Raw genomic sequence first — 25,655 nt, 5'->3', positions numbered from 1 at the left:
CTGTTGAAAGTGAGACGTAAAACTTCCTTTATTGCGACTTTTAATTATCGATCAAATAAATGAATGGCAATTTGAGTAAAAAAGATGAAATTTAACACGACCACCCAAGAAGTATTGTTAGCAGAAACGGGGTACTAAAAAATACGGTATAAAAAATACCGTATTTTATACCGTATTTTTATACCGTATTTTGAGCAGTTGCAGCAGAAACAGGCCCTATAACAATATTTCTCTTTCAAATTAAATATTTTTTGGAAAAATAGGTACTATGGTACATCAAGAGTGGCAAATTTGCTTTGAAAACAACAGCAAACAAAACAAAAAACACACTCCAATTTATATAATCTATCAATCTATGTCAATCTATATATAGACTATATCCATATTTCTAGGACTATTCTGAGGTTGTTCTTCCTAGTACCAATGTCTTTAAATTTACCCATTGAATGTCACTCATTAATGCTGTTTTTATTTTTCAAAATTTAAATGTGTACAGTATAACATTTATACAAAAAAAAGACACAAACCACAAACCCATAGAAGTAAATATCCCCAATATAATACAATAATCATAGTTGAATACAATATATGCATGAATTGAATGGTCATTTGTCTAGAAGCCTCACCAATAAGCAATTTATTATAAACCACATCGATACTACAGTACATTCTCTATTTTATTTACTAATAAAATAAAATTGTTCCATCCTTGTTGTTTTAAGAAAATAAAAACACTCTAAATTATATTTTTGCTGTCATATTTTTTGCCTTTGGCTTTATAATACAATATGCTATGATGATATATTTCATAAATAAATGAAAAAGCTGGAGTAAACATTAATATGATAGATTTTTTTGAGGATTTTTTTTTCTGAGATTATTTTGTTACTTATCTATAGTGTGCTTTGTAATAAAACATAACACAGTGTTATTTTCTGTCATACTTTTTTAATATTATAAATTAGAGTGATCCCTATCCATTAATGATAAGATAAAAACTAATTATGGAAATAATAATATTTTGGTTATATATGATATAGCACATTATACATAATTTATCGTATTAATAATAATAAGTTACTTTATGTTGTTTGATGATTCATTTTTTTCCTGTTGATTATATAACAATCATCTTTTCAGAAAATGTATTAAAATTGCCGGTTATTGTTAGGATTTTTTATATTTGTTTCCAAGACAACCATCGTGAATCAATTTTTTCGTTCAAAATAATTTAAGACTGATTAAAACTACACTACCGTGTTGATAATTAGTAATAAGATTATATGTATATGAGAAACGTCAATAACTGTAGCGTGAGATGTGTGCTCGCGCCAGCTCGGTTGTTAAACTTCACGTTCATAGCGTCTGTCACCTTGAATTCATTGTTGCACTGACCGTGTCATCACCTGGTCTTTGTGGAGAGGTAGCATATTTGGCGTGAGCTATTGTTTGTGTCTAATCAATGGGTGCATTCAATACGCTCACTGATCACTAAACAGTAACTATGAATGCAATTATATGTCCAAATGATATGATTGATTAATTTATAATTGCTGGCAAATTTATTTTTGCATTCTAACCAATTCATCTATGCAAACAATAAAGTTTTGTTTGTTTTCATTAAAATAAGCATGTGTTAAGTTTGTTTTTTTCTTCCTATTAGGTTTGATATTACATTATTAATTATCTGGATTCTACACTAATGCCCCAGCAACAGTTGGCAGGCTATGCTCACAACTTGTCTTGCTGTACTCAAATACAATCTTATTGCTATTCATTTATTTTAAAATTTAACAATATTATAGTTCCTTAAATTTTTCCCCTAGAAATGTAATGTTTTGCAAGGTAAAGACCAGCAGGCCTACTAGTAATGCGCTAATTCTTTAATGCCAGCGTATGTATGAAATGTTCCAATTGCATGCTTCCGTTATACTGTACTGTTTATTCGTTCCCTCTATTCTGTCAAAACTTCAGTTTTGTGCCTTTTGCTATACCTCTTCACCTAAATTAAATCATCTACATTACCTATGCAAACGCGGTTCTACTCAACATTCGGTCTTCTCGTCTGCCTCATTTCTTTAAGTTGCCTTAGTTTAAAGCAGAAGCTATATCCCCAATTAGATAATGAAAACGATTAAATATTACTTTATAAGATTGAAATACTGAAAAAATAAAGTATTATAAAAATCCTATAGGCACATCCAATTCTATTAGGTATCGTCTTTCTAAATCATTTCTGAAATTTCTGATTAAATTCAAAGCTTAACTCATGAATTTGCAGTAAGTAATTTTGACAGTCTTTAATAGAAATTATTAGAATTAATTAAAAAATGGATGAATTTAATATCGTTTTAGTTTGGCTAAATGATATTTCTGCTTATTATGAATTGTTGTCTGAAATTTTGAATTAGACAGTTTTTGTAAGCTAAAATAATAATATACTAGGAATACCGTAGATACTTGTCATAAAGGTATTGTGGGTGGAAAAATATAAAATGGTAGACCTACCTTTATGTACCCATGAGGATTGTTAGGTGGGTATTATGGTAATTTAGGTTGGGTGGGAAAGACTTTGAGGGTGGATGTACTTGCCAACCTCTGCAAAATTACTTCCATCCATGTTTTATTGTATATAAATAAACGTTAAAAAAACAAATTTCAATGAAGTATTCTATGCTAAACATTACTACACATATAAACATGAAAACGAATTATTAATGACTAAAATAAATTTAACTAATTAACATTTTATATCAATATTGTTATTTTTTTATTGGCCTACTTTATTTATGTTACAATCATAATTTTATTACTAATAATATTTCACGGAATAGATGAATAATGTCAGTATAATTATATAGTTTTGTTGCACAGTTTCACGCTGGAGCTAAATAAGAACGCATGGCTCAAAATGGCATTCATTTGGGATCGTTAAACTTTAGTATTCTCTTTAATCTTAGAGTTATGTTGTCTAGGCTGAGTTGCTGAATACAAAATTAGTATTGTTTCAATATACAGAATAGCAGAAAGGTAAAACACTGAATAGATTTCAAGTACACCCGGAGGAGTTACATTCAGAGTCGCATATTATGTAGCATAAATATGATTGCTTTTTTGTTTAGAAATAATTAATTTTCCAAGTAGAATTGATTAATTTCTCAAATTGGTATTACAATCAAGGCCATTAGATTTTAGACTTTTAAATTATGTGATTATATTTTAGCTTTTTTTCGCATGATGTGTTTTCGATTTGTTTTAGTACTTGCACTGATGAAGGGCTGGTGTTGCCCGAAAGCTCTGCTAACTTTTCTGGCTGTTTTACTTTATTGCTTTGATTTAGCTTTTCGCTTTTTTTTTTTTGTATCTCCATTGAAATCCAGCCACTGATACCCACAGCATTGTCATTTTTTTCAGTTATTTGCCTTTTGATTTATTTTTAAGTAATCAATAAATTGTAAAACATGTGTATTTGTAAACTCATGATTTTCTATTTTTAAGATAAAAATTGTTTTAAACAGCCCTCGCTTAGGAATTCATCCATCATTCAGATGAATGTTAGACTAATTGACATTGTCGTACCATAATAAAAATAAATAATAAAATGTTTATACAATATGTTATACATACATACAGTAACCGAACCGCAACCTTTTGGAAGAGATTTTGGAAATATACTTATGCAATATATACTATTGCAATGTATCTATACATTTAACATAATGTATAGGCATGTTAGACCCTTCAGAGCAAAGCACTACCTCAATCCATTCAACAGTGCTTGTTATATTGAAAATTATGCTTACCCTAGTTTTCACTCTCATTGTAATTCTGAATTGTTCTTTATAATGGATGGTCAGCCCATCTAGTCTTTGGTACCTGGCTTTATCCTTGATAGCGAAGCATATACAGTAGTTAGGAGGCCTAAACAAACTCTCACATTTTTCATTTTCAAGTTTTAGATTCATAATCAGGAAATAGTAAAGGCTAAAATCATCAATATTGTAAACATTAAATTTAAAATTCAAGGAATAAGAATACATTTTTAAAGTCAAATGTTTTGTCCATTATAAGACAGTGTCGTATCTTTAGCCAATCTTGCTCATGATCAGTAGAGGTGTGAACATGATTAAATCCTTTGATTGGATATTGCTTAAGAGTGAATTTTAATTTACCAAGAAAAATGAATAGTTAATCGAGAATCGTCCTATATAAGACCACTAATCATATTATCATTCATTTGGGCTAAATTATATTATTATTACCACTTAAGATGCTATTGGTTGTAATTCTAGGCAAATTATTTGTCAGTAGAAGTGTATTTGTAAATAAAGTGAAGGATGATTGTAATAATAAGACGTTGCTAAGTGATGGAGTATGGAATCATATAGAACCTAACATTTTAATACCTATCTTATATGCTATCTCATGTGTGAAATTAGTTTTTTTCTTTCTATGGGATTTTTTTTAAACCTCGTTTTGTTTTTTATAATTCCAAATTAAAATGTATTGTTTCTTACAATTTTTTTTTTGTATTATAAATAATGCGCAAAGGAAGAGTAAGTGTTCTTTCTCGCTGTTTTACGTTTTAGCTTTTTAAGTATTTTCATTGAGATTTGAGATTCCCACAGCATTGGCTTTTTTAAAAATTATTTTTAAATGATATAAATATTGTATATTATAGTATAGCTGTGCCCTAATGCCAGGGTTGTACAACTCCACTCCCTAAGCTTCAATATTGTAGTTTATAACCTATGACGATACAGTTTATCAGTCGACCTGCTTGATAGTGATGCAACCCAAGGATGTACACGCAACACTAATTTAACCAATCACAAGTGAGAGTTGGGATGATAAGTAACTTGTGATTGGACAATCTACTTGTATCTCACATGTTGCGTCCTACTGTAGTGGAAACCTTTAGTGATAATTCAGTTACTTGCTGTTGATTGAGATTAATTTCTTTAAAAAATAAATAGTTTATATTTTGATAAATAAATATAAACATGATTTCTTTTTTAAATATCGATCGATATTGAAAAGTAATTATTGATATTTTACTTTATGATTTAAGATACTGTAATTATAGTTCTTGTTTGTATGTAAATATCAATTTAATTGTTTATTTTAACATTAATTATATAAAACAGAATTAAATACAATACTGCATTTATACAAACAATGAACGAAGATAAAACTTTTAAAGGTCATTGATTTAAGTTAAGGCACAGGGACTTAAGTAAATGACCAGGATTTAACAAGTTGAAAAGGTCATCGTAGATTAAGAAACGTTCCATTATTACCTATATTTATATGTACAGTAGGCCTTGCTCAAAAGAGATAGTATTTTTATATAAAAGCATGGAATATACTTTTGGCACTAAAACTCATATTCATGTTTCATACATTGTAAAATTTAATAAGGAAAATTACAAACAAAATTTTTTTAATAAATCAATTATAAATGTTATACTATATCATACTTATTATTTAATAATATACTGTACATTGAAGCCACTTTTTCATGTACTTTATGATATATATATAGCAAAAATAATTTGTTATTCAATTTTTTTATTCAGGTATTTAAATTGTTGTAAAATATCAATATTTATATTTTTATTATATTATATCTACAGTACAGTAGAGCCTACATTTAACCACATTATTTTAAATGTACTAAATCTTTATTAAATTAACATTTGATTTCAACCTTTATTTACCATACATTGACAAATTTGAAAATATATAAAATAACAAGCACGAATGTGCGATACTCGGGGTACAGCAGCAAAAGAAGCTGTAATGACGTCATAAGACCGGATGTAACGTCACATACACATCAATAACCTTGCTACCAAATACGACTATACGGTACCATCTTCGAGATGTCATATGGCTGCATCCGGTTTGAAATTTAAAAAGGGGGACATGTTCCTGTAGTATATTCATGCCAAATCCCAGCTCAATACTACAACGAATAAGGGAGGAGTGTACTTTATAAATCGCACTTTTTACTCAATAGTGTCGGATGGAGGAGAAGATGAGAGAGTCCTAGACTCGGGTACCCCGAGTAAAAATATAAAATAAATTTCCATTGGCATCGTTGATGCAGTATTATGCCTGTCCAAATTCTAAATAGCTGTGTTCAATTAGTTAACCAAAAGCCCATTGTCTGGAAGTAATTGAGTTTCTGTTTTTATTTATTTTGTCTATTTCAACCTAATTAAATTTTTATTTATTCATCTTATATTTCATGTTTTTTGGGACAATACATGTCTATATGTTTATAATATCAAGATACCTGTGCATTTAAATTCAGGAATAGTCAAATTTTTATTTTAAATGTGTTTTATAATTAATCAAAATTAAATGCTAGACCTAAATAAACTGATACTACTAGTAAAGGTTTGTTTATTTGGTTTGTGTCTGTCTGAAATCTGCTTCTCATACCATAGGCTGTTGTCTCAAAATGAAACACATTAAAGTATTTATATACAGAATGTGTAATACAGCTAGTGTAATACAGAAGGTCCATTTACATGAATGTGATTGGACAGTGAACATCTTTAGCTAATTTGCGGGATAACCAGTGGACGTGATAGGTCAGCAGGTCAATACATAAACCTTTGTTCTTTATTAACACCTGGGAATTTTTGTCCCCAGACTAATTTTTTAGGATGGAATAATCCATTCATTATTAGGGGTGATAGTCATCATCATGTATAATATCTATTTTAGTAGTTTAATTATAAATAATTGTATTTGTTTTATATAATAATTATTTTGTTCAATTTTGAACAATATCATCATTCTTCCAACATTTATTCCAACTCAACATTGAAATCAAAATAGTTCATAACGTTGAATGAAACGTTCATGTCACACTAGAGGTCAAAACGATTATTTCAATGTTGATAGTCATCCATAAAAAATACATACTTAAATTGAATTATTTAATAATCAGATTTAATCTTGCTTGAGAATGAAAGTTTAATAGTTTTTGATTATTGAATGTTTTTTGAGATAAACTATTTTTTTGAATATCGTACGTGGTATTTCACACTGAACATAGTTTGGTAGTAATCTGAACAAGTAAAACCTAAAAAAAACTATATTAAATATACATATAAATATATTAAAAGAAAAATGTATATTAATATGAATGAATTTGATGAACATTTGATTTCAAATCCTTTCTTTTTATGATGTCTTAATAATTATCATAAGAATATAAATCATTATGTATGTAAGTAAATCTACAAACAAATATTTTATATACTATATATTTTTAAAAACATTTATTTCAAAATCATTTCCTTAGATGTCCTAATTTTAATTCTTGTAACTGACTGGAATGTTTAACTTGTGATTAACTAATACCTCTAGCATGAAATTAGATCAGACAGTATCATTTAAAGCTATCTATCCATTCTAACTCAAATTACTAAATTTAACTTGTTAACTGATGAGTACCATTTTGCTTGTCACAAATTGCTATCCTTGATTTACCTTGGTAGTTGCAGTGAAAATTAGAAAATGTCTGTAACGAAGATACTTCATTGTCATACACATCAAGTAACAGGTGATTACAAAAATTAGACGGAATGTTCGGGAAACGAGGCATCGACAGATGTAACTATTCGATCTCAAATAACCTGATTTACACAGTTAAATGGCATGCTTAAGTCGCAGAACTGCCATGCGAGAGCTATACATTGATTTCTAGCCATAAATTGAAAGCTACAGACATTACGAGTGTTCTCGGTAGAGAAATTAGCGATGGGAGAACTCTTAAATATCGTAAAGTTCACCTATAGGTTAATATACAAGCTTTTAATATATATTATTACTAATAAAAGTTATTAATTTCATATTATCCTTGGAAACAACAGTCAGCCATTATACTCTTCTAGTCTTGTTCTTGGGTTAGAATTTATGGCCTGATTACTTCAAATTAAAGGTGGATTTTGTTTCAATTTTGTTCAGAATATAATTCGTTATTATAAAATTGAAGAAGGTGTATAACTGTAGCAATAAGTTGATAGTATTACGATATTTAATACTTTCATTAGTCTGTTACAGATTGTTTAAATTCTCCAAAGATTAAACAAGAACTAGAGATTTATATGTATAGAAAAATTAAAAATTTATCAAGCTCAAAAAACAAGACAATTGTTTAGAAGATTATAGTCTCTGGGGTAGACTAAAAATGAGGTTGCTTCTAAAATATTTATCAATATAAAAAATAAATTTGTGTGGATTGACGTTAAAAACAAGTTATAAGTTTAGACGCTATTTTCTCTATCAGAGTTAAATTGTGGTCTATCGGATTTACTTTGCAGTTTTGTGTTCAAACACTTGTGTCTAATGTTACATTCTGAATTCTATTGGAGTTATTGGATGCTTCTTAAACCTATCAGAGTTAATGACATAGAGAGAGTTAACTGTTCACATGAACACTTACATCAGTTGTATAATTTGTAATCTGTTCTATTCATGATTTATTCTAGTGCGTGTGAACCCATCTTTACTTTTTGCTTATCAACATTTGTATTTAATTTTATTTTAAATTTTCTGAAAGTTAATATTCTGTAAACAACATAGTTTCCTTAAACAATTTTTCAAGAACTGGATAATAAATTATCAATGCATTGTAAACTTTTATTCCAATTATCTTATGTAGATCATCACTGGTACTACATTCCAAATGAACTATGTGTTGCCTAGCAATAACATGTGCAACTTGGCATTTAACATGTTGCTTAGCAATGGCATGTGTTGCTAAGTAACATAATATATTCAAATTAAAATATATCAGATAGGTTCCTAAAATATAATTTCATTAAAGTTTATTTGGCAAAAAGTTATTAAAAACTATTTTAGGTATTAAACGTACGGTACTCAGAATTTAGCAATAGAAAGTCATTCTGCAATTTTATTATTTATTAAACCTATAGGACATAAAGTGCTTTAATCATTAAAATATGGCGCAGTGGTAAGAAGCACACTTGTGTATGAATCGGATGGGTTTGAGCGACAGTTTTTGTATTAGGTTATCAAGGTTTACTCTCATTGCATCATCCTTCAGATAAGATGTTAAGCCATTGGTCCTGTGTAGTGCACAGAGAACTTCTGCTATAGATTAGAGATTCAAATCTGTTTAGGTGATTTTTCTTCTTTTGGTATTATTAAACACACCTTCCCTGCAATATTGGACGTTTTTTGGGAAATAATACATATATATCACTTTAAAAACATTAAACCATGTCATTCCTTGTCTTAAATGTACGTTTTATGGTAAATTATGATAAAAAGTGAGAAACAATGCACTACCTAAATAGCTCGCGGCGATTGACCTCTCGTGGACGGTCTTAGGCCTAGCCTAGCTAGGCTTAGTTTTGTAGGCCTAGCTGGTAAACATCGGTAACGTACGAACATCGTACGCTAGCTATATACCTAGCCTGACGTTGTATAGTTGCTGCATTAACTGTCTTTCTATTTTTGCCAGACTCCGTTGATACAAATTGGGGAAAACCCGGTATTTTCGCTGAAAAGTTAGGAGTCTTCCATTTGTTTTGGCCTCACGATCGATCGAAAAGTGGGCGAATTACAGGTGAAAAACAAAAATATCAATCCGCGCGCAATGCATTTTGGGATTTATAGCGGGCCGCTATAAATATTAGAATTGACTTATTTTTCACATTTTTAACCGTTTAAAGACGAAAAAAGTTATCGCAATAGGACCATATAGTATTATTTTTACATTAAATATAGTTTGTGATCTTAAATTAGATCTAAAAAACGTAGGGAAGGGGGCTTTAAGAGACACTTTCTTGTTAAACAAATGTGTAAATATTTTATTATTTGTATTATCTCAATAAAGACTTGTACTTAAATACCTTAGCAACAGCTCCCAATTTTATAAAATGTCTTTTGACCTTGTTGATTACCTCATACCATATGACACAAAGGGAAAAATATAGGTGAGCTTGTGATATACTGTACTTGTTCTTCACACCCTTTCGCATATCATAAATGACCTAGATATCTAATGTGTTTAATGTCATTGACCTGTTACAATTTCCAGCATAGATGATTAGGAATATTGAAACAAGCCGGGGACTGGGGACTGTAGTTGCGTTCAATTCATATCCTGTACAAAATTTTAGAATATACCATTTATACGGTTTAAGTTTAAGCCAAAGTTTTTAATAATTTGTTTTGGTGAGGAGTTCTATTAGCTATTGTGATGTAGCAATGTGAGAATGTTACTATGTTAAAGTCATACGCCACTGGCCATGTCTGGATGCGACAGGCATGTCAGATTCTTATTATGTTTTATTTTTTTGTATAGATTTTTTTTGGGTGAGGGTCTTACTACTAATGTGATTTACCAACATGGTTTATTACATTTTTTAAAACTTTTTTACCCTAAAAAACGATTTGAAACTGAAAATGATAATGTTCAAAAATGTCATGTAGTTCCAAAATTTGATGAGTCCTAAGATCAATTTATGCTTATTTTAAAAGAGAATACACCACAGTACACTTTTTCGCAATAAAACAGTCTCTCTGAATACCGGAAATCCTAAAGTAAGAATCAGTATTTCGATCCTGTCTATGTTAATGCATTCTCAACACCTGGTTTGACTTTCCAGAAACCAGACGTTTTTGGCCTAAAGGTGTCCGGTTATGAGAAAATTGACTGTATCTATGTAATAGATTTTAATGGAGGTCAGTCGTAAAACGTGTACAAACAGATCATTAAAATACACTTAGTATGAAATGCGTACATCAACACTCTCAAAATGACCTGAAGTAGGTAGAAGTTTTGCAAAGATGAAAATATAACCAATGAATGTTTTGGAGTTGAATTTAAGTTGAAAGGTTAACTTTTGTCATTACATTTCTGTTTTGAAATTGTATAATAAGCATCATAATAAGTAGATAATGATATAATATCAAAGAACTCCATGTACGGTACTGTACATTGTTGAAGAATGTATTTTTTCTATGGCCCTGTTTTTGTTGCCAAGTAAATACAGTATTTAATACGTTATTTTGTAATACCGTATATATACGGTATATTTTTGGCAGTGGAAAAACAGCACTTATAGAAAATATGCTGTATTTTGTATACCATATTTTCCCCACCAAATTTGTGGATAAAATATGCCATCATTTATAAATTTATACTGTATTTTGGGTACCCTTTTCCCCGCTGCCAACAAAAAATACCGTATCATTTTAATTTTCTGCTAGCTGCATCGATAATCTATAGTCAACGAAAGTAAGGAACAACATCACAACATTTGCAAATAACCTGTTGGGGAAACAAATATTTCGGGAAAATTAAAAAGGAACAAATAGGAGATTTAGAAAGATAATTTATAAAAAATTAAAGGAGAATATGGGGAACCAAGTCAATAAAAAAACAAAAAGAGACTTTGAAAGCAGAGGCTACAACATTGCCAGAAATGACAAATTCTAATTCGGGCCAGGAAGGAATAACTTGTTCCAAATTTGGGGGATCGAAAGGCAGGTTGGGTAAAAAAAGATGAATTGAATTGGTGTTGGAACAGCATTTAACTGGTTATTAATTTTCTGTGCAACTTTTAGCTGCAATGCAAAATAACAGTTATTTGATTGACAGCCGCTGACCATGAGTCAACCACACTGCAATAAGCCTATTGCATTTTGGGTAATGCTAACAATTTCCGTCAACAACCACCCGCTGATTTAAACGGTTATTTAAGAGTAAAATGTAAAATAAATATTTTGAAATAAACATTTTAATCGCAGCAGAAACAGACCAGTGTACAGTAGTTAATATATATTTTAAAATGAATTAAAAGATGCAATTAATGTGTAATACTGCAGATTGAGATTATTGTTACTCAGTATGTTAATTTCATACCTTAATGATTTTAATTTCAACTACTGTAAAATGATACCATTTCATTCAATCTATCTACTGTAAAGTTGACGACATGTCACTTATGAAAATACAATTGCGAAACAGATTGTGCAGCAACAGAAATGTTTTGCAGTTAATAAGTAAAATTAAATTAATCTTTTTCGTCATAAGATTATGAAAAATACTGTGGTTTTTAATAAAGACTCCAAAAAAGAGTTTCATTAGTGAATATGAATAAAACAATAACAATGTGCACAAACGACACAAGGATTGTGCAGCATTGCGCAATAACATCAGAGTACTGTCCTCAGACCTGGAACATAAACAGTACATTAAAATATGCTAATAAAAATATCCAATAAAATGGATTTAAGTAGGGGAAAAAAAGATACCGTAGGTGAAAAATTTATATAAATGAGAATGTATTTTTAAAATATTTGATGCAGCTAAATGAAGCTGATTCGACTTGTGATTTGTTGTTAACCTAAAGCGTATTCAGTAACTTGAGTTACCTAAGTTGTTCTTATTTTCAGTAACATAAACGTATCAACGATACTCTCTATCGCAATTGACCAGATATTGGTTTACGGTTCTCAACGTCAAAATATATTTTATATACGTTATATACTGCGTATACATACATAAACAAGTATGGCTATTTATTGTGACCATCTATCTTAACTGACTATTTACATTCTTATCATTGCAACTATGCTTTAAATAATGAAATACTTAACCCAATTTAAGATATTATTAGTATCTTACTAGTTGTCTTTGCTTGACCTTTAACCTATATACCTGTTCAACAGTAAAGTGAGCAATATATTCAGACATTTGTGTTTCTTCACTATGGGGTGCATGCAAAGAACGTGAGATTTTACGTCCGTTAAAGGGGCAGTGTGGAGCCACATCCCCAGAAGCATGTTGGGAATTTGTGTTATTTGTCTCACTACAGTAAATAAATAATAATAAATATGATTTTGATAGCGTTTATAAATACCTGAAAGACAGCTTCATATTGAGTAGGGGAAGTTTTAAGGAATCAGTAAGACATCCTTATTGGGCTATATCTTACTTTATGATGATACTTGCATTCTTTAAAAACTCTTTAAAAGATGTTACAGAGCTTAATTAAAAAAAACCAATTAAAAAAATGTTAACTTTAATTTTTTTTTCTCTTGCAGTTATCTAATAGGATATATAGAAGCAGTAAAAGTAAGATTTTGTTTTATTAACTTGTTTTTATTGAATTAAGTTGAAGGATACCTCCCAGTTTAAATTCAATATTTGTTTAAAATTTACGGCATATTTAAACCAACAGAGTCTGTACAGTACCAGACAGTGTAACACTATGAAAAAACACTTAAAATTAAGCTTGTCTTCCAGTTAGACATCTAATTTGGTTTAATCAATGTGGATTAAAATATTAATAATTAAATTATGAATGATAATATATAAGATAAGTTTTCCTAATATATACTGTAGTGTTTGTTTTTATCGTTTAATATTAATAATTGTTCATCTATTTTCTTATTTTATTATTATTTACAAAGATTGGTTTAAACCATTCTAAAAGCTCTGTCTACACTATCAAACTAGTTTTACAAAAAAAGTGTGATGTGCCCAAATATGGTAGTGATATGCCCAAATATGTTTGTGATATGACATCATCGTATCTATATATGGGCACATTTTTTTGTCACATAAAGACAAAGCTTAAAAGCTATATAGGATAGTCCGGTGTTCAGCACATTAAATTTATTCTGTTTCTTATGATCTTTGTGATTAAATGAGTTCTATGAAGCGCCACCAAAACAAAGTATAGGAAGGGCTAGATATTAAATGAATAAATGTTATGATTTTAATTACAATTCTTGGCACTAACATTTGGACTTTTTTGTAGCAGACCATTTTTTAGGACCTTGTGATTATTGGGTTTCACTTTTAGCAAAATTTCACCAAATTCTCTGTACAGTATTGTATCTCCACTAATAGCTTGTCTAGTATCATAGGCAAGTTATGTAATCACATGCAGTTATTGACTAGGCTAGATACAACATCACATGTAAAGTTGAGCGATACTGTATCACTAAATTTGCATGGTAGGCCTACTATACAAATTACAGATACTTTACCAAAATCGGCTGCAGATTTGGTGTCTATCAATAGTGGATTCATAGTGTATGTTGTAGTCATTAATGTTGCTCATAACATTATCTATCTTCTTTAAGTGCCAAAGTATGAATATTCAACCATCGACCTTACGTTATTTTACTAGATCTTGTATCCTATGTCATTGTACTGTAAAGCATATGTACAATGAGCATAAATGGGTTCCTGTTTAAATTAAATGTTTTATTGAACATTTTAATGTTCCATATTCATACATACTAGGATTAGTCATCAGCCAGGAGCAACTATTGCACATACAAATTAAGTTCAGGCTAGAAAACTAAAGAAAAGTACAACTAACAGTATGCAACACAAGTACTATTGTTCTCATTGTACATGTTTTCAAATAATACCAATTTTTCTGAGTAAGTGTGGTGGAATGCAGTAGCCTATGGCCACTTGACGCGGTATAAAAATAGAAGTGCTTTCGGGCGAGTAAAATGAACATGGCAACCTGGTTAAGACTTCCATCGCAATTATAGATAGTGTGAGAATAATAGGAGGTGGTAAAAAATATCACTTAATAGCCACGTAACGAACAAATAATTCCAAGAAGGCCAGGTTTTATAGGACAATAACTTATGCTTTATTGTGTTTGCATTGCTATTCAATTTCAAGATAGAGATGGTGATAGGGATAGTTAATGACTTCATCCTCCTTCTTTTGCTATCAGGATTGTTTTCATTATATTTAGTAACAACACATTTATTCAATATCGTCGTAATAAGCATTATCAACAATATCATCACCATCAATTATCTTTATCAAAAATATTTACATTCATTTTCATTACTACCTGTATCATAAGAATCAAATCATCTTAATCACCATCATCATCATCATCATCATCATTATCAATGGCCATATCATTTAATATCATCATTAATAGTCCTATCATCATTTACATTATCATCATTAACAGCCTATTAGTATCAGGGAATAATTTTGCCAGTGTAGCATAGCAAAAAGCTATACAAAACAACCTTATTGCTACACATTTCTAAAATTGTGTAGCAAAAAAGACAATACAAAACTATGTTTCTCGACTAAAAAATCAGTTTGATTAGCAATAATTGCTAAACAAAATTTTAAAATGAAATTTTTCCCTGCCTATCATAATTATCATCAAAATATACATTACCATTTTCATCATTGAAAATCATATACATGATCATCAACATCATAATTATCGTAACTTGAATTAAAGAAGTATTGTTCACCTGAAAAAATCTTGTTTTTTTGTTGAATATGGCATTTTTAATGACAATTATCCAGTGTGACAAAAAATTGGATCAAAACATTTTTTTATTAATTTTACCAGAAAAAAACAGTAATTTAAAGCAAAACAAATGGTCATATTAAAAGGGTTTTTAGTTGAATTTACCCATTTATTTTGTCGTTTTATAAACTGAAAACATTTTTTTTTTCTACAGAAGTGATTAACTTTATTAAAACTACAAAATAACCTATAAGACTGATTATTAATCTTCATTTTTCATGTTTTTTGGGGACAATACATCTTTTAACAGGAATGCCTTTTCATCATCATGATCATCCCATATGTATATTTGTTGTGATATTATAGGCCTACATAATAATTCTTTAAAATTATATTGTTCACACTATTTTTAAAGTTATTTAATTTATTTAAAAGGAGTAATGATGCATTTACTGTGATTGGCACTTCATGTTATAAATCAGAAATGCATCAGAAATTTCCAAATGTGATAGTGAGCTATGATATCAAAGACAGTTTATTCCCCCATCAATACATTGGTGTCTGCTTGAGGTGAAATATAATGAAGACAAGATGTTATCGCCATGGCGACAGTGTTATAAACTTCCTTAGACTATCAAAGGTCATATTCTTGACATTTTTTGCGAGCCTGATAAATTGGTCTGGAGTAGTGAGACTAATTCATTTATGTTAGAATTATTAGTTTATTCAGCCTTCACTTGGTTTGCTTTATGTATTTCTTTATGTTGAGTCGTTCCAGAAATAGCTGTTTATCTTTCTTCATTGTATGCAGATTAATCTTTCAATATACTTCGCTCACAAAACATTTACTTTATATTGTTTGTTAGTGATTTGCATCTTCTTATAATAATATTAATACTACACTATTTGTTAGTATGGCATTCTAGAAATTGAAATGCATTTTTATTAGTTTGAAATCATTTCATTTTAACCAAAACGTGACCATCACAACATATCTTGCATAAAAACATCATCAACATCATCATCATCATCATCATCAAAATCATCAATGTCATTATCATCAATGTCATCATTATCATCAATGTCATCATCATCATCAATGTCATCATCATCAACATCATCATTAACAACATCAACATCATTAACAACATCAACATCATTATCAACATCATCATCATCAATGTCATCATTATAACGCATCATTATCAACATCATCATCATCAATGTCATCATTATAACGCATTGTTATCAGCATTATCATCATCATTATTGTTTTTTAGAGGTAGGCCTACTATTACAGCTTTTTCCAAACATTTTAAGAATCAGCGGCACTGGCAACTGCATTTGAATAAAACCTATAGTGTGCACCGTCCATAACTGAATGTAACTGATTTAATAATCCAGCTCACAATTTTGAAGCTGTTTTATCCATTCTAGTAGAAACAGTGTATGCCAGTGGCAGATGATTCCTTGTCAGTCATAGTAACATGTTCAATCTGTTTAGTGTGATCATGTTTTGTCATGTAACAAGCCATGTTCTGTCAACACCTTGTATCCTTAGGGACCACTGTATTTGTGAAGGTCTGGGTCAGCCTAATGGCTTGTCAAACTCATTGGCAATGTCAAATTTGTAGCACTTGTGATAGCAATTAAGGTATTGCTATCACTGTACAATAATCATCTTGAATTGTTTTAATCAAATTAAAATAAATTAAATGTGATGTAAATATAGTGTATTTTTATATTTTATATATTGATGAAGACAAATATGGGTACATGGGGTTGGAGGATAGAAAATCTATAAATATTGTTTTATTGGCACAATGTTTTGTTTATTTTGTAATTAAAAGTCCATAGATAAATCTATTCATATACAGTATATATAAACTTTATTTAGACACGAGACTGATGTGCAGTACAACTTGTTCAATCAATATTGATTGTTTTTACACAAGTTCGTGATATTACAATTCCTTCTGATGCTGTTATACAGTACTGCATTCTGCGAGATGCTTCCTTACTCTTTTGGAATATGGTACAAAATTCTGTTTCGTGCACATGTGCAATGTATGTCCATGGGACCAAACGGCTTTATGTTTCATGTGAATGACAAGGCAAGTAAAAGCGTCTTGCATAAAGAATACAAGCTATCTATGGTACAGTCAAATCTTGAGCCCATGCCTTTCAGGAGCGGGTTCAATATCTCTTACGTCATACCAATCGCATTGCATTTAAGTCTGTATTTACTCAGTAGTCTGAAATCTCAAACCCAATTGTAGTGTCTCTTATCATTCAGTTAACAGTCGATACTCTAGTTGTTAAATATCTTTGTAAATGTAAAGTTTAATGGAAACAGTAAAATTGTCAATTAACACATTCAGCTATCTTTTCAGTGCAACAGGAAACATAAAATGCAACTGTGAATTTCTCAAGTATTGCTTCTATATTTATAAATATTTGATTTCATCTTGTTTCATTAGAGGCCTAAAGTGTACTGTTAGGCCTAATTTCTTTTTGCTCATTCTTCTACAACATGATAAAGTATATCAGAATATAGTTGGGTACCACAGACAAGTAACATTTTTTTTTCTACAGAAGTGATTAACTTTATTAAAACTACAAAATAACCTATTCAAAGACTGATAATTAATCTTAATTTTTCATGTTTTTTGGGGAAAAAAAGTAAAAAAATTAAATAAGTGTCATATATGTGCACCTGTATCATAGGCCATAAGCCTATAACCTACATAATCTTAACATATACAGGTATGTGATGCATATATGTGACACTGTGTTATACAATTTGTATACTATGATACTCGGCAGAGTGGAGATACAGTACAGAGAATCTTGTAGATGCATAGTGTGGACCACCCAATTAAATTTTAATGATGATAAATTATTAAATACATTTTATTCTTAATATACTGAAATTATAGTACATTGATAAATAATTTGTTACTAATATTTCACTTTTAAAATGATTACGTTTAGCACTTTCACAACAGATTTCCTGTTTATCAAGTTTAATCTTCCGTCTCCCTCATCCCTGCCTCAATTTTCCATTTTCTTTGCGGATCTATAAAGCACATTTTAACTAAATTATATAGCGATAATGGAAAATCTTGGTTGGTGCATATTTTATGGAATTAAGAGGAATTATAATGTGTATCAGTTGTGGTTTTAACTCGATGTGGAGTGCTCCTGCGTTGGATTTGTGTACAAGATTATAATGGAAAACTCAACGTGATGTTAATCCTTTCTGATGCTACGCTTTTCCTAATGATCGTAAAGAATCATAAGTGTAGATTTAGTCTTAATGAGTGTAATTATAAATTCACTGATATCTCGCTGTGGATAGTTTGTGTTGGCAAGATTAATTTTAATGGTGATTTGTGGCATAATGGCCCTTGCAAGCACAAGAAAAACATGCATATATATTTTTGACCTGAAAACAGGTGACTAGAGATAACTTTTGATACATTTCTGTAATGATTAAAAGCAATACAATTTGTATTCTTTTTTTCTTTTTTTTTAAATCTGATAACAATATCCCAATATTACCATCAAATTAGGCTAGGATTTTCTTGTTGAATAATTAATTTGCTGGTTGATCAATTTATAGATTTATTGATTAATTTATTTGTTGGTTGATTGATACGTTTGAATAGTTGATTGATTAATAGATTTCTTGGTTGATCGATTTGTTGGTTGATCGATTGAGCGATTTGTTGGTTGATCAATCGATAGATTTTTTGGTTTATCAATGAATAGATTTATTGATTAATTTATTTGTTGATTGATTGATACGTTTGTTCGTTGATTAATAGATTTTTTAGTTGATCTATTTGTTGGTTGATCGATTTGTTGGTTGATCGATTGATAGATTTGTTGGTTTATCAATAAATAGATTTTGTTGGTTGATTGATTAATAGATTTGTTGGTTTATCAATGAATAGATTTTGTTGGTTGATTGATTAATAGATTTGTTGGTTGATCAATTAGTAGATTTGTTGATTTATCAATTAATAGATTTGTTGGTTTATCAATTAATAGATTTGTTGGTTGATCAATTAATAGATTTGTTGGTTGATCAATTAAATAGATTTGTTGGTTAATCAATAAATAGATTTGTTGGTTTATTATTGAATAGATTTTTTTGGTTGATTTGATAGATTTGTTGGTTTATCATTGAATAGGTTTTTTGGTTTATCAATTAATAGATTTGTTGGTTGATCGATGGATAGATTTGTTGGTTGATCAATTGATAGATTTGTTGATCGATGGATAGATTTTTTGGTTGATCAATTAATAGATTTGTTGGTTGATCAATTAATAGATTTGTTGATCGATGGATAGATTTGTTGGTTGATCAATTAATAGATTTGTTGCTTGATCGATCGATAGATTTGTTAGTTGATTGATAATAGATTGTGTTGGTTTATCAATTTGGTGGGTTAATTTATGATTGCATGATTTCTTGGTTGATCGATTAATAGATTGTATGTTGATTGATTGATTTAGTATTTGTCAGTTGCTTTCTGTTTTTGTAGTTGAAGGATTGTTCATTGATTGATTGTCTGTCTATACAACATTTTTTTGGAGTACCTTTATTACTGAAATTGTAATTGTTTGTGTTTTTATAGTATTTTGTATTTATTTGTTGTTATTATTTACTGTATATCACTGTTTTAATCATGATGATTAATATTACTATAGAAAAGTCTAGCAACTTTAATTAAAATAATAATATAATGATAAGTTTATTAAGCTTCTGTTCTATTTCCACAATTTACGGTTAATATTTTCATTAAAATTTAGTTTCTTAATCCAGTCAATAGATATTAAATACAGGTGATACAACCAATCCTGATTGATAAGTGTAACCTTTGACCTCAGGTTGCTAACTAGATTAACTGGCCTCCTTTAGTAATAACATTCATTTATGTGTCTGACCGATTTAACTGAATTTACGATACATCTTTATCGTTGTATATATTCCTATTGAATTGTGTATAAATCCTAAGTCAACAAAGAAAATACACTTGCGTAATTTTCTATAATGAACATTATTTATTATATATCTATTAGTATTACAGTGGAACCCCTATAAGGGTCACCTTTGGTACCACCTTAGAGCCACCTTTGGAACTTACTTTATTTTATCTTATGGAATTCTTAGCAATATTAATACTGTAATATCCTTTCAACAAATATATTTGTGACGCATGTTATATGTATTCGTATTGAGTTGTGTAGATGTTGAGTAAAATATAGAAATCATTATATAATTTCCTCTGATAATCAAAGAGTAATTTAGATCATAAAAAAAAAACCACAAAAATCAATGATTATTCTCAACAGTTTAGCAGGAGATAGAAATTAGATGCCTAACTACATGATATGTTAATTTTGTAATATATAAAGAAAGACATTACAAAATGCAAAAAAGTTGAAAAGCAGAGTATCTATCATCATCAGCCTGCCACCTGCCCCTAGGAACATGGGTAACCTTTAGTTGGTTACCATGACGCAATTGTAGATGAAAGAGAATGTACCACTGTGTAATATGTCACTTTACTAGGGGGATTTCTATGCTGTGACGATCTCAATATTTTCACTTCTTACCTTTAAGCTTAAGACTCTTCTGATTGATTGGTTATGGTGATGGTATATGATAGCTTAACGGTGTTTAAAATAGACAAATATATAACTTTAAATTACAGAACAATTACGATTTTGCAAACTATTGTTAGAAAAAGGAAAATTAGGATGTGGTGGGGATTTATAATAATTATAATATAATTTAATATTTTATAACTATAATATTGCATTTCAAGATATATTAACAAAAAATAAGAAATATTCTTATTAATTAAATATTAATTTAAATCTCCAAATATAAATGTAAATTAAAACTAACTTACAAAACCAAATAAGGAATCCAGATACAGGCTGATATATAGATTAGATATTTTAAAATTATATTTATATAATTAAAGATATAGAAAGTGATTTCTAGCTACTGATGCTTTGAGCGAGTGTATCTAGCACAACGCATATTGTAGCCTAATTGTATTATCCATCGTTGATGTTATAGTATATCAAACACGTGTGATGTCACACTAGGTTGCATCCTGTTAACTTCAGGTTTCCCACTGGCTGATGACGTTTACAAATTAATTTAATTCATTAAATAATCCTGCCTCAATCGAAAACAATTCCATTAAAGGCAAATATTTCTTAAAATATAAAATGATATTAATAATGTATATTAAACTGGTTTTTTTTTTAAATAGGAGGTTTTTTTTTAAAATCAGATCGTGTATTTAAGTATTGATTATTTGCTAGATATTATTTATAGAAGCTAATCATATTCATATTTTATGTGTAGTTGTCTTGTGACCTTGTCACCTTTATTAATACTGTACATTATTAACAATTCATAATTCAGCAAATCAGTTCTGTATGACAATTTCATCTTAATATTTTGCCTTTAAATTTCATCATCCAATATATTTTATTTTATTCTTTTTTCGTGCATATTTTGATGATTGTATTGTTGAAAATACTAGATTTACTATTATTGCAAACGTAATCCCATTATTGTTTCTCGTTCTTTCTTGAAGACAGCATTGCCGCTTTTTTTACACAAAAATAGCCCAGTCATCATGTTTTCTATCTAAAGTTGTAGATCAAGGGTTTTGAACTGTGTCAATGTGTATGCAATGTCATGAATTCCTCCACTTTTTCTCATTAAATTACATTGTAAAAAATATTATACATTACTATTATTTTGACTGCTGCTATTATTTTTATGCTTCTATGCCTAACATGTTGTTTTGTTACAATTCAAGTAGTAGTACATCCACACAAACCACTTACATCATTCAATTTAATAGTACTATCTCATAAAATTAATAACACCATTTGATGCTAACATTGCACAATATGATTTATATATGAAATGTGAATGTTTTCAATTAACAATGAAAGAATTGAAGCAGTGATGAAAAATAAGTATTACCGAAACAAAAACTTATCCGCTTTTTTGGGTGTACTATGGTCAAAACACGTATATCAAATAAATGCCCCTAGATATAAATAATACAACATAATTAATATTGAGAGGTGGTGAACACAGTAACAATTGTATACAATACAGAAATGAACAATTTTTTTAAAAATTAAAAATTTGTGAAAAAAAATTGATATACAATATAAACAATTGTACGTTCTGAAATATGTTATTTTATCTCATCTGTACAAATGTCAATGTTACATGTTTGAACATTCTGTACAAAATATCATCAAAATGTAATCTGTTAGGATGTGCTATCCTACTGATCTAACATAGACATACTTGCACACAATGTTACAGGCCGCCATTCTATTTTAGCCTTCCTAATGGGACGTTATAACAGATAAGATACATGTTAAAGATTTACATACATTTTAATCCATGTTACTTAAAGACACCTTCCCTACAATTTGTGACGTTTTGTAAAAAAAATAATACATATATTACCTTAAAAACATTAAACCAGGTCATTACTTGTGTTAAATGTACGTTTTATGGTAAATTATGAAAAAAAGTGAGCAACAATGCACTACCTAAGTAGCTCGCTGCGAATGACCTCTCGTGGACGGTCTTTAGGCCTAACTGGCCTTAGTTTTGTAGGCCTAGCTAATAAACATTGGTAACGTACGAACATCTTACGCTAGCTATATACCTAGCCTGACGTATAGTTGCTGCATTAATTGTCTTTCTATTTTTGCCAGACTCCGTTGACACAAATTGGGGAAAACCATGTATTTTTGCTGAAATGTTAGGAGTTTTCCATTTGTTTTGGCCTCATGATCGATCGAAAAGTGAGTGAATTACAGAAGAAAAACAAAAATATCAATCCACCCGCAATGCATTTTGGGATTTATAGCAGGCCGCTATAATTATTAGAATCAACTTATTTTTCACAATTTTTAACCATTTAAAGACGAAAAAAGTAACCGCAATAGGAACATATAGTATTATTTTTACATTAAATATAGTTTGTAATCTTAAATAAGATCTAAAAAACGTAGGGAAGGTGTCTTTAAAAGTCAGTAATCGTTTAGTAGGAGAAAATAGAAGAAGCCCTATTTTATTTATGATTTCGGCCAACAATTCTTAATATTATACATCAAATATGATTTTGACAGTTATTCAAACTGTAGAGCAGAAGTATAAATATTTACAGGCAGTATGACTTTATAGTCAATAATATGCAGAACATGGATTACTGATCACATAGACATATCTTTTCCATAGATGAATAAACATGCCCCAAATACTGATAACCTATCTGTACCATAGAGTAATTCATTCACATTTCACAGCACCAGCCTTCACAAGTCTAGTAATAATGATAGATTTTATTATTAAGGAGTTTGTCCCATACACAAACCTTAGGCTATGCTACGGCACGCACACGTGGCTTAAGGTTAGCAAATACAGTTTGTAAATCTTATGGGGATTAGTTACATAAGATGAAGGTTACAGACAATTTTGCAAAAGCTATGATTTTTAAGCAATACACAGCTTAGAAGAAGCTGTGAAACAATCTCACTTGTAATAGGACTTCCATACAATAACATAAGGTAAACTTAATACATTTTTTTTTCACTACTTAATATTAAGCAATCAAGTATTACTCAAGTTACTTCATACAGAAATGTTGTTTTAAGAATTGTTTGTTCATATTGAAATACTTTTATCTTAATCAATATTAATAAATTTATATAAAGTCATATATTGTTTTGCTTGATCCAATGAAAATTAAAAAAATTATATACAAAAATATAGTATTAAACTTTATAACTATGTTTTACCTTCTTATAAGTAGACTGTGATGTTATTTCAATCTGATCTGCAGTCACAGCAGTCTTTTTCTGGGCCTCCATCATATTTAAAATGGTCAAACCAAATACAATAGGTGAAAGCAACTTTATGGGGGAGAAATTACACTATTAAATATCTTAATTTTAGTGTACATGAGTTTGATATCAAATATTGTATGAAATTTTATAACCTTTTGTAAAATTTTATTTTTTAGTGCCACCTGAAGACCAAATAATGTTTCCTATTTAAATTATAGTATACTTTATTCATATTAATTTTATTTATGTATAAGTATTGATTAATTTGTCAACCAACACAAAGGGAAAAAGCTTTAAGACATAGAAATATTAGTATAGAATTATTATTATTGTATAGAAAAAGAAATTGCCTATCTAAAAGACCTTACAATGATAATTAGCATTTAAAAAGAAAGTGTATAAATTTTATCCATTCAATCGATTAAAAATGGTTTCAATGCATATCATTTTTAACAATGTAAATTATAAATAAATTTGTACATTTTTTAAAGTACAGTAGTACTAACAAGTTTGTGATAATTCCACATGATTATTTTTATTTTATACCTTATTTATATGTTTCAAACATATAAACAAACAAAATAAATATTTAGGAGTGTATGATCTTGTGATCAAAAACAAATTGGGGTCTTCACTATGCACAGGGTTGATGGAAGGAAAATACGAATAATGTGTCTCAAAAGAGTGTTTACTGTATTCTGATTAAAATCTTTTCAGTGCATTTCCTTGTATCATCTATTCAACACAGTAGATAGGTTTACTTTTAGATTCTAATCTGATACTTGAAAACATTCAGCTATCATAAATATTATCATGGTTTTGTGAACTTTGTTCCATGATCTTTAGTTTGGTACATGTTGGTGGTCTGAGTAAATAGGGAAGTTTCTTGTGTAAAATTTGTTTTTTAGTTTATTGTGAGAATTTTTAGGGTGGTAGTTTATTGATATTAAATCCAAATTAATGACAAAATAACAATTCTGTGGTAGTATTAGTGGCTGGATTTCAATGGAGATAACAAAAAAGCTAAAAGGCTAAATGGAAAACAGCCAGAAAGAAATTGCAGAGCTTTCGGGTAACACTAACCCTTCCTCATCGCAAGTGAAATAATCCTTATATTTTAATGCATTGTAGTAATTACATACTCTTCACATTTTGTTATTAATAAATATTTCATCAATAACATTGATTACTGTTAATAATTGTATGTGTGTACATCCATAAGAGGGCTTCCAACAATTAATACATTAATAAAATTGATTACTGATATTGATATTTTATTTCAAGTATTAGACCACAATTGAAAAGCTCTTAAAGCTGTTTGGATAGATCCATACATTATTTTGTTTTATACCATTTTCACATCAGCATAATTCATCAAATAATAGATATTAGAAATAAGTAAAATTTTAGGTTTTATTGGAAAATCTGTGT

General features: G+C 29.3%; 1 protein-coding gene across 8 annotated transcripts in view; it reads left to right on the top strand.

The window, feature by feature from the left end:
* LOC140050102 (muscleblind-like protein 1) overlaps positions 1 to 25,655 on the top strand; it is a 125,144-nt gene that overhangs the window by 18,132 nt on the left and 81,357 nt on the right. For all 8 annotated transcript variants that reach the window (XM_072095125.1, XM_072095123.1, XM_072095128.1 and 5 more), the window contains exon 2: positions 13,102 to 13,132. The gene's annotated coding sequence lies outside the window, so the exon portion shown is untranslated. The remainder of the gene's footprint in view (positions 1 to 13,101; positions 13,133 to 25,655) is intronic.

Source organism: Antedon mediterranea, chromosome 5 (genome assembly GCF_964355755.1).
Source record: "Antedon mediterranea chromosome 5, ecAntMedi1.1, whole genome shotgun sequence".
Lineage (NCBI taxonomy): Eukaryota > Metazoa > Echinodermata > Crinoidea > Comatulida > Antedonidae > Antedon > Antedon mediterranea.
The sequence above is the reverse complement of the archived record's forward strand: the minus strand, read 5'-3'. Positions and strand labels throughout refer to the sequence as shown.